Source organism: Rutidosis leptorrhynchoides, chromosome 1 (genome assembly GCF_046630445.1).
Source record: "Rutidosis leptorrhynchoides isolate AG116_Rl617_1_P2 chromosome 1, CSIRO_AGI_Rlap_v1, whole genome shotgun sequence".
In the NCBI taxonomy this organism is placed as follows: Eukaryota; Viridiplantae; Streptophyta; class Magnoliopsida; order Asterales; family Asteraceae; genus Rutidosis; species Rutidosis leptorrhynchoides.
The window spans coordinates 476,814,241-476,828,155 of NC_092333.1; positions in this window are offsets into that span (position 1 = coordinate 476,814,241).

Consider the following 13,915-nt stretch of genomic DNA (forward strand, 5'->3'; position numbering starts at 1 on the left):
GCTTACCCACGGACTATCAGAAATTGGATAAATTAAACCTGCATCTAACAGTTTAATAATTTCTTTTTTAACAACATCTTGCATATTAGGATTTAGTCTTTGTTGGCGTTGCACATACGTTTTATGACCTTCTTCCATAAGGATTTTATGTGTGCAATACGAAGGACTTATTCCTTTAATATCATGAATTTTCCATGCAATAGCTGGTTTATGAGCTTTCAACACAGAAATGAGTTGTGATTTTTCATTTTCAGTAAGAGAAGACGATATTATTACAGGTAATTCAGATTCACCATGTAAATAAGCGTATTCCAAATGGTTTGGAAGTGGCTTTAACTCTAATGTCGGTGGTTCTTCTATCGATGATTTATATCGATATCTGTCTTCCTCTTTTAGCATTTGAATTTCTTCTGTTGTTGGTTCATATCCATTAGCTATTAGTGTAGCTAACATTTCAGTTTCATCAATTGGTTCAGTTCCTTATCCTAAAGAACATTCTCCTGTTCCTTGTAATTCTGGAAATTCTTCTAACAATTCTGCATGTGATTCTATAGTTTGAATATAATAACATGTATCATCTGCAGATTGCAGTTGTTGCATTGCTCTATCAACTGAAAAGGTAACACTCGCGTCCTCTATACTTAGGGTCAGTTTCTTACCGAACACGTCTATCATTGCTTTAGCCGTGTTTAAAAATGGTCTTCCTAATATGAGAGGAACTTGAGAATCTTCTTCCATGTCCAGAATAACAAAATCTATTGGAAATACTAAAGTACCAACTTTAACTAGCATGTTCTCCATTATCCCTCTAGGATATTTTATTGATCTATCGGCTAGTTGTATGCTTATTCTTGTTGGTTTCAATTCTCCAAGGTCTAGTTTAGCGTATAGTGAATACGGCATTAAATTTATACTAGCACATAAGTCTGCCAATGCTTCTATTGAACTAAGACTACCCAGAAAACATGGAATTGTGAAACTTCCTGGATCAGATAATTTTTCTGGTATCTTATTCAACAGCACTGCTGAACAATTAGCATTCATAGTAACGGTCGAGAGTTCTTCCATTTTCTTTCTATTCGAGATTAGATCTTTCAGAAATTTAGCATATCTAGGCATTCCTGAAATCACATCAATGAAAGGAAGATTGACATTTATTTGTTTAAACATATCCAAAAATTTGGATTGCTCGGCTTCAAGTTTCTCTTTTTTCATTTTACTCGGGTAAAGAAGTGGTGGTTGGTATGGTTTAACATAAGGTTTAGCCTTAACTGTGTTATCTTCATTAACCTTTTCAACTACCGGTTCTTTTTCCTTATCTTGTTTAGGTTGTGGTTCTTGTGGAGTAGGAATAGCTTCATCAGAAATTACAGGTATTTCAGGTGGTTTAAGTGTTGTACCACTTCTTGTGGTAATGGCTTTAGCTGTTTCATTCTGGGGGTTAGCATTTGTATCACTAGGTAGACTTCCCGGTTTTCTTTCACCTATTAACCTTGCTAGGTTACTTACTTCTTGTTCCAAATTTTGAATAGAAGCTTGTGATTTCTAAATGCTTGAGCATTTTGTTCATTGGTTTGTTTTTGAGATGTGAAAAACTGCGTTTGAGTTTCAACTAGCTTCGTCATCATATCTTCTAAATTCGGCTTTTTATCATCGGTTTGTGGTGGTTTGTTTTGAAAATTAGGTCTTTGCTGGTTGTAAGTATTCTTGGATACTTGTTGATTACTTGGACCTTGTTGGTTGTTGTATGGAACATTTCGGTTATAATTCTGGTTTTGATTGTAAATCGGTCTTGGCGGTTGATAATTATTCTGATAATTATTTCCAGGCCTTTGGTTTAGATATGAAATATTCTCTCTTTGTTCCATTGTTAGTTCAATACTGAGACAATCTTTTGTCAAATGTGGTCCTCCACACTGCTCACAACTAATTCGTATTGAGTGAATATCCTTAGTCATCTTTTCCATTCGTCTCTCGACAGCGTCTATCTACGGAAATGGAATCTAAGTCATGGCTAGAATCGGCTCTAGCTGCTTTAGATGATCTAACGATATCTTTTTCTTGGTGCCACTCATGTGAGTGAGAAGCAGTGTTATCAATAATTTTATAAGCATCAGTTTCGGTTTTCTTCATAATAGAACCACCAGCTGCTATATCGATGTCTTTCCTTATAGTGATGTCGCATCCTTGGTAGAATATTTTTACTATTTGACAAGTGTCTAAACCATGTTGCGGACATCCTCTTAATAACTTTGCAAATCTTGTCCACGCCTCATATAGAGTTTCATTTGGTTTCTGTGTGAACGTAACAATTTCTCCTTGAAGTCTCACGGCTTTAGATGCCGGAAAGAATTGTTTAAGAAATTTTTCAACTAAAACATCCCATGTATCAATCGCCCCTTCTGGTAACGATTCCAACCAATCTTTGGCTTCTCCCTTTAAAGTCCAGGGAAATAACATGAGATATATCTGTTCATCTTCAACTTCTCTTATTTTAAATAGTGTGCAGATCCTATTAAAGGTACGAAGATGTTCATTTGGATCTTCCTTTGGCGCACCACTAAATTGACATTGATTAGTTACCATGTGTAGAATTTGTCCTTTGATTTTATAATCTGGCGCATTAATGTCTGGATGAGTAATTGCATGACCTTGGCCAGTGCGTTTAGCTCTCATTCGGTCTTCCATACTTAAAGGTTCCAGATTCTCCATGATTGAATTTGTTGAATCCGAATCACTAGAGGATTCTGATTTAATGGTTCATTCCTCAACAATCTCTGTTTGAATGATTGGTGGTTCCGGAGGAAAAATTAATGGTTCAGGATCTATGAATCGTCCCTGAATATTCTCCGGATTCTCAATTGTGAGGTCGGGTTCAAAAAATGGATTATCGGAAATTTGAATTGGAGTACTTGGTCGACTGGATGACGATTCTAAAGAAAAATCAACGGTAGTAATATTAGCTAGATGTCTTGATCGCGTTACAGGTGGTGAACGTACAAAAGGTGGTGAACGTCTTGCTCAGTGCATTCACTGAATATCCTATTAGTTTTTAAAAGGAAAGAAAAATTATATAAGTTATCCAATTAATAGACTTTTCTGATTTTGCCCACATTTCGAATAGCCAAAAGATGCAGCAGAGGGGCAGGATTCGTTTGGTCTCAATATAATTGAGTACTGTTTGGCTCCAATAACCCGGTCCACGTACAAATCCAACTATTACTACGAACCAGAAAATTTTGATGTCTATCAATTTAACCACTTAAAATAAATTTTCGTAATTTTAAGAAATTTAGAGAAGAAGTAGAAAAAAAAAAATCTATGTCCTAAAAACTAGAATGGCGAGAAATACGAAAGAAAAAGAAAGAGCGCGTCGAAATAGGTCGAAAAAGAAAAGGGTTGAAAAATAAAAGGCGTCGAAAAATAAGAAAGAAAAAGAGTGACTTATAAAACTTTAAAACACTCGACTAACCCAACCTTATTACTATCACTAACTTAAAATTAAAATTGCAAATTGAGATTACTAATTGGAGTGATAATTGATACATAGGTAAAAGGCGTCGAAAAATAAAAATAAGAAAGTAGTGCGTCGAAACTTAAAAAGGAACTAAAAACTAAGAATTAAAAGTTGCGTCTAAAAATATTAAAGCTTAAAAGAAATACTATATCCCAAATGGCAATATCTTAAAAAGGTACTAAAACTTAAAAAAACGTCGCAAAATTCTAAAGCACCTAAATATTAGTCTAAAGAAAAAGCACTTAAGGGAATTTATGGCAAAGCCTAAAAATCTAGAAGTAAAAATAATTATGGCAAAAACTATGGATTAAAACTAAATACGAACGAAAAATACAAAAAATTACGCTAAAACAATTAAAAGGAACAAAATATAAAAATATACTAAAAGTTGTAAAAATTACAATTTTTATAAAAATATTATTTTTATATTATTTATTTTATAAAACTATTAATTTTATAATTTATTTAAACTAATTAAACTTTAAAATACAAATTAATAATAAAAACTAAATTAATAATTAAAAACTAAACCCTAATTAGGGTTATAATAATAATAATTATATATTAATTAAAACCCTAAACAGGCGGCTGAGGTTACCAGGCCTGTCAAATCACCTCATGCGATCGCATGAGGTGTTAGTTGATTTTCCATGCGATCGCATGGATTGCGAAATTGGGCCAGACTCTGGGCTGCAACAGTGATCGGGCCGAGTACTTTTTTTTTTTTTTTGTTGTTGTGTTGAAATAAATATATATAATATATTTTTATAATTTAAATAAAACTTATATTTTTATAAAATAAAGATAAAGAAACTTTTATAGAACTTAAATATTTAACAAACTCTTAAAAATATTTATATTTTTGTTTTTCTTTTTATATTTTAGAATATTTAAAACGTATTTTTACAAAAGCGTATTTTTTTATAACAGTAAACTTAAAAATAAAAATCTTTTTTTTTATTTAGCGTTGCGCTTCCGGCTTTTAAGCTAGATTTTGAATCCCCGGCAGCGGCGCCAAAAATACTTGATGTTATGCTAGGCGTATATGAAATAGCTTTATTTTTACTAGGAAATACTATTAAATACGGTACAATTTTACACAAGATATTTATTTATTTATAGAATGGATATACTTAAACCTTGCTACAACACTTATAGGCAGTGTACCTAATCGTACAGTAGTGTAGTTTTTAGTAAGTCCGGTTCGTTCCACAGGGAATCTTTTAAACAAAGCTTAACGCTATATTAGTTTTAATTTATAAAAATACAAAAATATATATAAGTAATATTATTATTATAAAGGGGCGTTTTTACCGTTTAATGACCGGTTTGTCGATTTTTAAAACTTTAGTCGCAGTTAAAACATAATGTAATATATTAAATAAATAAAAGACTTAATTTAAAGCGTAAAGTAAATAATGATAATGAAATTGCGATAAATAAAAGTGTGATAAAATAAACTTGCGATAATTAAAAAGTACGATAATTAAAAGTGCAATTAAATACAATGACAATAAATAAAAGTGCGATAATTAGAAGTGCAATTAAATAAAAAATAAAAGAAATTAAATATGAAATAAAATAATTATGCTTATTTAAACTTCCGTAATCATGATATTTGACGTGTTGATTTTAGTTTTATGCCCATGGGTTAATTGTCCTTTGTCCTGGATTATTCAATATGTCCGTCTGGTTTTCGTCCATAACAGTCCATCAGTCATAAATATAAAGTGCGAGTATCCTCGTCAAATTATCCTTATACCCGAAGTCAAATAGTCCAACTAATTGGGGACTTAAACTGTAACAAATTTTAATACTTTGTTTAATAATTACACCAGGTTATCGACTGCGTGTAACCCAAGGTTTTAATACTTTGTTATCAATTATGCCAAGTGTCCTTGTACATAATTTCACCCTTGTTTTAATAAGTCCATAGACTATTAATCCATTCTCGTGTCCGGTTAAATGAACGATTATTCGTACATATAAATACCCCGCCCATCGTGTCCGATCGAGTGTATATGGTTATTTATAGAGACGTCCAATTGTAAATCTTTATATTAAAATTAACAAACTATTATTTAGTTAAACAAATATTGTCATAACCCGTCCTTAACCGTAAGAACGTGTTAGATAACGTATGATTTCATTGCGAGGTATTGACCTCTATATGCGACATTTTTAAAAGAAAAACTCATATATTATACATTACAAACCATGATTCTTATTTTTGATACAAGCTTTGGACGAAATAAAGATGATTATCGTTTAGCGATAATCTTCGACTTACAAACTTTACAAATGATGATAACAACACGATTTCTAGCATATTTTACAACACAAGTTCTTGGATATGCAGTCTTATTTTTGACACAAATATGCGTACGCAAGATCCTGCTCAAATTCAACATAATGCAGCGGAAACTTCTAATTATCACCTGAGAATAAACATGTTTAAAACGTCAACATAAAGTTGGTGAGATATAGGTTTAGTGCCGGCAGCAATATATATATAGACCACAAGATTTCGTATATAAACAGTTTAATAAAAATATTCTAAGTGGTTGAGCACTTGGTAACCATACTTAACAATTAATCACGTCGCATATTCCCTTATATATGAAATCTTACTACACTGTACCAAGTGTAGTCACGAAACGAAGTACTGTGCAACCGTTGAATACTGGTCGTCCAGTCCGGCTGGGGTTGTCAAGCCCGATAGATCTATCAACAGGATTCGCGTTTACAATACCGCTGTAAATATTAGTTACCAAGCTACAGGGAAGTATGCCAGTGGTACAACTCAACGTAGAATATATTTTTCAGTTACTTGTGTCCATAACGTAAAACATAAAATACATGTATTCTCATCCCGAAATATTTAGAGTTTAAAAATGGGACTATATACTCACTGTTGTCTTGAAGATATATATAATTTGACTTGGTCTCCGGTTGATATCACGAACCTATCCATATATAGTTTATCAATATATTTCTATTTTAAACAATCGTCACATATATATACTTTTTATACTTTTAATAGTTTTAATAATTTCTTAGTCCGTAGTTAGCAGTCCGATGTTAGTAATTCAATTTTAATGGTTCATTTTTAGGTGTTTAATAAACCCCCAATGAAATAAATAAAAACCCCCATCGTATATGTATTGGTCGAGATTAATCTTGACCCACGGTACCGGTGTTGTCAAATGACGTGTTGCGTACATAAAGTACCGGTGTTGTCAAATGACGTGTTGCGTACAATCATGGGATCTTATGATTAATCTTCTCGTGTTGTTTACGGGTGATCCTGAACCATATAAAATTGAATTATAAGTACATATATATAAAATATCATGTTATCTTAGAAAGATGTGATTTTATTTAATTTTTCCCAATTAATCCCGAAGTTAAACTAGTCTTGGATAACCAATTTTGTTTCGGTCATAGTTTCTTCGTTACAACTCCGTTTTCGTTGATTCAACTTGCCATCTCCTTGGATCGAGTCCCTCTTTAAGACTATGAACTGTAAATACCTTAGTTTGTATTCAAAATCACACGGCATAGGTGAAACTTTAGTGAAACTTATGAAGTTAAACATTTTCCTTTATGTAAACAACCTTAAATGGTTATTTTTCTAAAAATACTTATACTTTGAATTAAATCATGAAATTTTTATGTGTTATCATATTCATAGTAAAAATCATTTTTCCAGAACATAAACCTCCAATTCAAAGTTTAAGATGGTTTTTAATTATCCAACCCAAAACAGCCCCCGGTTACACTCCGACGTCGTAAAAACAGTTTTTAAGGTGTTCTTTGAAAAACCAAGTTATACCTTGTTAAATTAGCATATATTTAAGTTATATTACAGGTCTTGAAGTATTTTAAAAGTTAAGTTATAAGAATCTATTTAGTTTGCAAACAAGTTTGAAAACATTCAAACTATGTTCTTGTTGTTAAAATTTTATACCACAAAATATGATAGCTATATATATGAATCGAATAAGGTTATGAACATAGATACTACCTCAAGTTCCTTGGACAAGGTTTCTGTAAAAGAGGAGTAAGAACCTAGAACCAAAAGGGTGATGGAAGTGGATGAAAGATTGGAAGTAAGTTTGTGTTCTTGGAAGGATTTCTTGAAGTGTTTTTGTAAGGTTTTCTTATGAGATTTAAGTGTTGTTTTTGAAGCTAAATGATGGAGAAAATGCTTGGAGATGATCAAGTATGAAGTTAAGAGTATTTTGAGAGAGAAATGGAAGTGTAAGTATGAGAAAATGGGGTGAAGAAATGGTGTGCATGCATAAAAACGTTTTTAGGTTATAAAGGAAAAAAAAGATACCTAACTTTGTTTTCTTGCTAAATAATTCATGCTACTTGACAAATGGTTGGTTCCACATGTTTCTTAATCATTTAAGGCTGCTAAGGAGCAGATTTTTATTGGTATATACCAATAGTAAATACATCTAGAAGCTGCGTATGATACGAGTACATATACTCTAGATATACGTATAGAAATTTTGTGAAAAATGGAATGAGGATTCAAATATAGCTATCTTTTGTGAATACACTTATATGGTTTTATGTATTTAAGTTCTTAAAAGTGATTAAATTCATTACTTATATGATATATGTATAAACATTATAGGTCATAAGTATTTAAGTCAAATAACGTTGCGTATGGTTATCGTTTTGAAAACTTAAGTTAGTAGTTTCAAAATATACTTATAACTTATTGTTATTAATACAAAATGAGATATTAAAACATTCTTAGATCATGTTAAATATGTATATATACATATATATACACAAACGTATAATTATCATATATTGTATAGTTCGTGATATCATCGGTCAAACTAGACGGTCAAACGTTGTGTAAATCTCTTTTCGAAAACATAAGTCTCAACAATTTGGATTGCTTATCATGTTGGTAAGGTTTAATTTATGTAAATATTAATCTTATAAGTATAGAACGATCGAAAAAGTGCGGGTCATTACAAATATAAAGCCCATTAATAGCCCATAGTCTAATTTCCACAAGTGTCGTTCTTTTGTCCAAACCCCAATTATGGTACAATGCCCAATTACCCAATTTTAGTAATTAGCCCAACATCATGATTACTTCGGTATTAAATAAGCATAATAATAATTTAGCTACGAGACATTAATGTAAAAAGGTTGAACATAACTTACAATGATTAAAAATAGCATAGCGTTACACGGACAGAATTTCGACTTACACCCTTACAACATGCGCTAACATACCCTTATTATTAGAAATTAAAATTAAAATTAAAATTAAAATTAAAATATATATATATATATATATATATATATATATATATATATATATATATATATATATACGTTTATGATAGAGAGATTGATATATGATATGATGTTCACCAGAATGCGAATTTTTATAGGCATGTGGGCTGGAAAAGGAGCTCATGCGATCGCATGAGCTTTGCCCTTCAGGCTCATGCGATCGCATGGCCAGCTGGGGAGGCTCAAAAGTCTACAAAAACGTGGGCTGCTTATTTATTTATTATATAATATAATATATATAATTAAATTTAATTATATATATATATATATATATATATATATATATATATATATATATATATATATATATATATATATATATATATATATATATATATATATTATATTCTTGTACTCCGTTGACTTGTAATTTTTAGTCCGTTGCGTCGAGCGTTGAGAGTTGACTCTGGTCCCGGTTCTGGATTTTCGAACGTCCTTGCGTATAATTTAATATCTTGTACTTTGCATTTTGAATCTTGTACTCTTGTAATTTTGAGACGTTTCTTATCAATAATGGGAACCTCTTTGCTTGTACTTTGCACTTTTGAGCTTTTTGGTCGTTTGCGTCTTCAATTCGTCGAATCTGTCTTTTGTCTTCACCTTTTATTATTTAAACGAATATCACTTGTAAATAGAAAAATTGCAACTAAAAGCTTGTCTTTCTTGAGGGATAATGCTATGAAATATATGTTCGTTTTTAGCATTATCAATTTCAATACGAAGAACACGATCAGAGAGTAGTTAGAGTCCATAACCGCTGTTCTAGGATCGAACAGATCTAAATTCGAATCTCTCATTTGTATGTGCTTTTGGTTTACAACTTGTAGGAATAAACCCCAATCGACGAAGGAAGAGGAATAAACGAATTAAAATGAAATAGCAGCACGCCAGCACGGGTATAGGCGTTGGTCGTACAAAAAGAGAATCAACAATGTGATTTTTAGGTTAAGTTGTTTTGACTTAACAAACCTTTTTAACATCCGTTAGCTTCAAGGACTGCATACGCAAAACGAGCAAATCACGGGGACTATTCGTGTAATTTTTTTAGTTAAAAAATGCCAAATAGTTAGTTTTACCGATTCACCAGGTAACCGCTCACCAATAGCCTACATTAGAAAACTTTTTAAAAGTATGTGATATACACTGGTATTTTTCTGGGTATATAGCCTACATTGGAACAAAAATGAAAGTATAATGCTATTTAGTAGCTTTAACCCATAGATTTTTATAAAATACCAACTATTAATTCTACTTTTACACATCATTCACAACATTGGTTTACAAATTTTTTTATAAGGACGAATTACCAAAAAAATGTAACAGAATAATCACAATTTCACAAAAAAGAAAATATCATTTTTTGTATTTCCCATAAAGAACCGTGATTTAATTTAGTGCTTAAAACAGTTCTTAATTTGAAAATTGTTGCAATTGAGGTAAAAATCGACACCTTGCATATTTTTTTAACTTTTTATTGTTGGTATGTATTTTCATGTCATTTTTTATATTTTTATATTATGTCATTTTTATTTAATATATTATTTGTTTTCATCCAAATATTATCACTAGCATCTAAAGGAAGAACAAACAATCAAACCCTGACCAACATTTGATCAAACTATCATCCAAATATTACCACATACTTTTAATTTTTAATGATATTAATTACTTTAAGATATGGTGTTCATAGTTACACTCAGATTTGTACACCACCATCAAGAGCTGGAACCACTATCGATTTGGATTTTTAAACCACGAACATTGATTCATATTCGTTGGTTCATTAATCGATTAGGGTGTATGTGAGTATTGTAGTTAGGGTCCCGTAACATGTTCATCACAAGAATCCAACCGCCCTCACCACCACTCGCCAGAATCTACACTTATACCATCATAACAATCTCAGAAAGATGTCAGATTAATATTGATTTCGTTATTTAACCAATTCTAAATTTACTAATAGTAAAAGATATTATATATAGATGAAACTATTGATTTAAGGGACATTGGTGGTACACATTAGTAAAAGATATTATGATAGGTATGGTATAAGTGATGGTGATGGTATAAAGATATTATGTAAAGATGAAACCATCGATATAACACTATCTGCACTTTTATTTTATTTTGAGGATTATTGAGTAAAAGGTAAAGATATAAAATAATGACATGGAATTAAATAATAATACAAAATAATGACATGGTATTACACATCTTTGACCAAAAAAATTAATAATGTCGCGTGTCGATTTTTACCTCAATTGAAATTATTTTTAGATTAGAGACATTTTTAAGCACTAAATTGAAATCAAAAGTCTTTATGGTCAAAAAAAAAAAAAAACTAGATTCCAATTATTATTAAATTGTGATTTTTATGTTACATATTTAGGCAATTTTCTCCTTCTATAACAGCTTCTTTTTCTCACAACTTTGTCGCGTCAACTTTCTCCCTACAACTCCACAATATCTTCCTTTGATTAAATAATTATTTAAAATTTCAATTATTTGAATTTGAAATTTACATAGATCTTAATATAAGTTTTTAGATATAAATGACTTTAAAGGTACAAAAATAAAAGAAATTTCGCTAACGACAGGCCTTAAAGCTGCCGTTAACATCTATTATATGATTGTATATAGTAGTTATCAGTCACTTTCTAATTGACAGTTATCACATTGTAAAACATGATAAAACTAAGGTTGTTGTCTGCAAAATAAAAATAAAAATAATAACTAAATAAAATTATAAAAAGTGAATTTTTTTTAGAAAATATTTGTATTTATAGAAATTATGTAAAAAGTGTAAGACCTATTAAAATGTTAGACACGGTATGATTCGCGAGCTGATCACAAATGAAGTGATATCCATAAATTTTGTTAGATCACAACAAAATTTGGCGGATCACTTGACAAAAGGATTATCGCGAGACTTAGTGCACAAGTCGACTATTGGAGTGATATTGAAGACCACCTAGATCTTTCAAAGTTAGATACCAAATTCTATTCTAGTACAACGCTATGAGCTGAATTAAATGTGAAAAACTTACTTTCTGAAAATTGAAAACATCTAATTTATGATCATGATGTATGTGTTTAGACGTGCAAGTAAAGTTGAAGGTTAACTTCTTAATAGTTCTTTTGTAAAGTTACATATGCATGTGCAAGATGGAAAAGAACTACCTATATGAACATGGAGTTTTACCGCTTTTAGGAAGCTTTGGACTTAGCTCCGTGTATGTTCTTTGAAGGATTTAAACATGTGGCGTATTACTGTCAAGTTAGTATTAGAAAAATGTAAGAAACTGATGTGTGTATTACTTTCTCGTAATCATATTAATTGAATGGTTCAATTCTTAGAACACTCCGATTCTCAATTCTTGAATTGTAAATTAATTTCTAAAATACTTTTATTTATGCATTGGTTTGTCTGTTTGTTCAAGTCAATTGGTAATTTAAGGATTACACTAAAACAAGAGGTTTTGTTGATGATTTTAGTAGCATATAACAATCATTTTAGGTAATTGAGATTTACTTGAAAGCAAGAGTTTTCTTGTAATACTTAAAGCAGTTTTAGAGAGTGTAGAGTATGTGCACGCTAGTAAGAGTTACTAGATCCTGCCTCAAAAATACTGAGGATCCAGGGGGGCTGTCTTGCGGGGTCCAAGGGTAGCGCTATAGCCGAAACGTTTTGGGTACTATACAATATTACCAAATGTCACATCCCAATGGATTATCTCGCCAAAAATCGCAACGATTTAGTAAACGAAATTTTCCTGCCAGAGTGAAGGGTTTCACCTTTTCATTTTCAACCATCATTTGTAACAGAATATTGAATTCATTTTTGGCATGTTGCTTTTATAACAACACATACAGAAAATTCACATTTTCACTAATACTCTAATTAAATTTGTTCTTGCCTAAATCAGATTGATTTCTTGTCTTATCCTAATTAAGATTTTGTGCAATCCAAGGCTTGTAAGGATCGAAATACTAATTAGAAAAGTTTTTCACGATTTAAGAAACAATTAGGGATTATCAAATTACAACCTGTTTTCTAACACATTTCTACATCTACAAAACATTCTAGTATTGTTTACGAGGTAAAAAGCTGAACCATATTTATTAAACTAAGTTTACTAGTAACACTACAAGAAAAAAGATCTTTAGTGACGAGGAATATTTGGTCACTAACCATACAAAACTGGTCACTAAGTCAAGTTAGTGACCAAAATAAGTTGGTTACTTCTCATCACTATAGGTCCATTATAAAAGTTTATTAGAGACCAAAATACTAGAATGGTCATGATAGGTCAGATCATAGTGAGATTAGAAGATGTGATGAGATTAAGTGAGACTCGGTATGTAAAGAACAGATTCGGTATTAGAGAGATTCGGTACAAATGAGTTCCACGGCTTCTTAAACTAGTTTACAATGCAATGGCTATCTAATTAGGACTACGTAGGTTCCTTATATAGCCCTCTTCTAAGGAACCTTCTAATAAGCATGTTTCACATTAACACTATACATTCTTCGGAGTCCTAACAATCTCCCCCTTAGTGTTAAATGTGAAAAATAAAATGTAATCCTATTGAGTAATCTTGAGAGGTCCAAATGTAGCTTTTCATCTTTTGCCAGTGGGGTCAAAAAATTTAACCTGATTATCTGAAATCTTCTTTGAAGGTTTCCAGACTCCCTATGCCTTTCTTGGATCTCCCTCATGTAATGGATATTCATCCATTTCCTTGAAATATGTTCCTTTTTCTTTGACCGCGAAGAATCTCAAATTGTCTAATTCAGATCCGGAGTTTAAGACGATCTCTGATGTGTTTAATGAACTCTCCAAGACCCATTTTTATGTCAATATCATTAAACTTGCTTTGATAAAACTTGAGATACTTCAGTGCAGCCTTAAGTGTACCATCTGAATATTTGTTTAGATCATTTGTTCGGATGAACACCTTTTCTTTCTGTGAATTGACAAATACAAAACCTTCGGGTTCGAATTGTATTTGAAACATTTTCATATCCTTCAGTCCCTTTGTAAATTGATTCAGACACGTGATTCG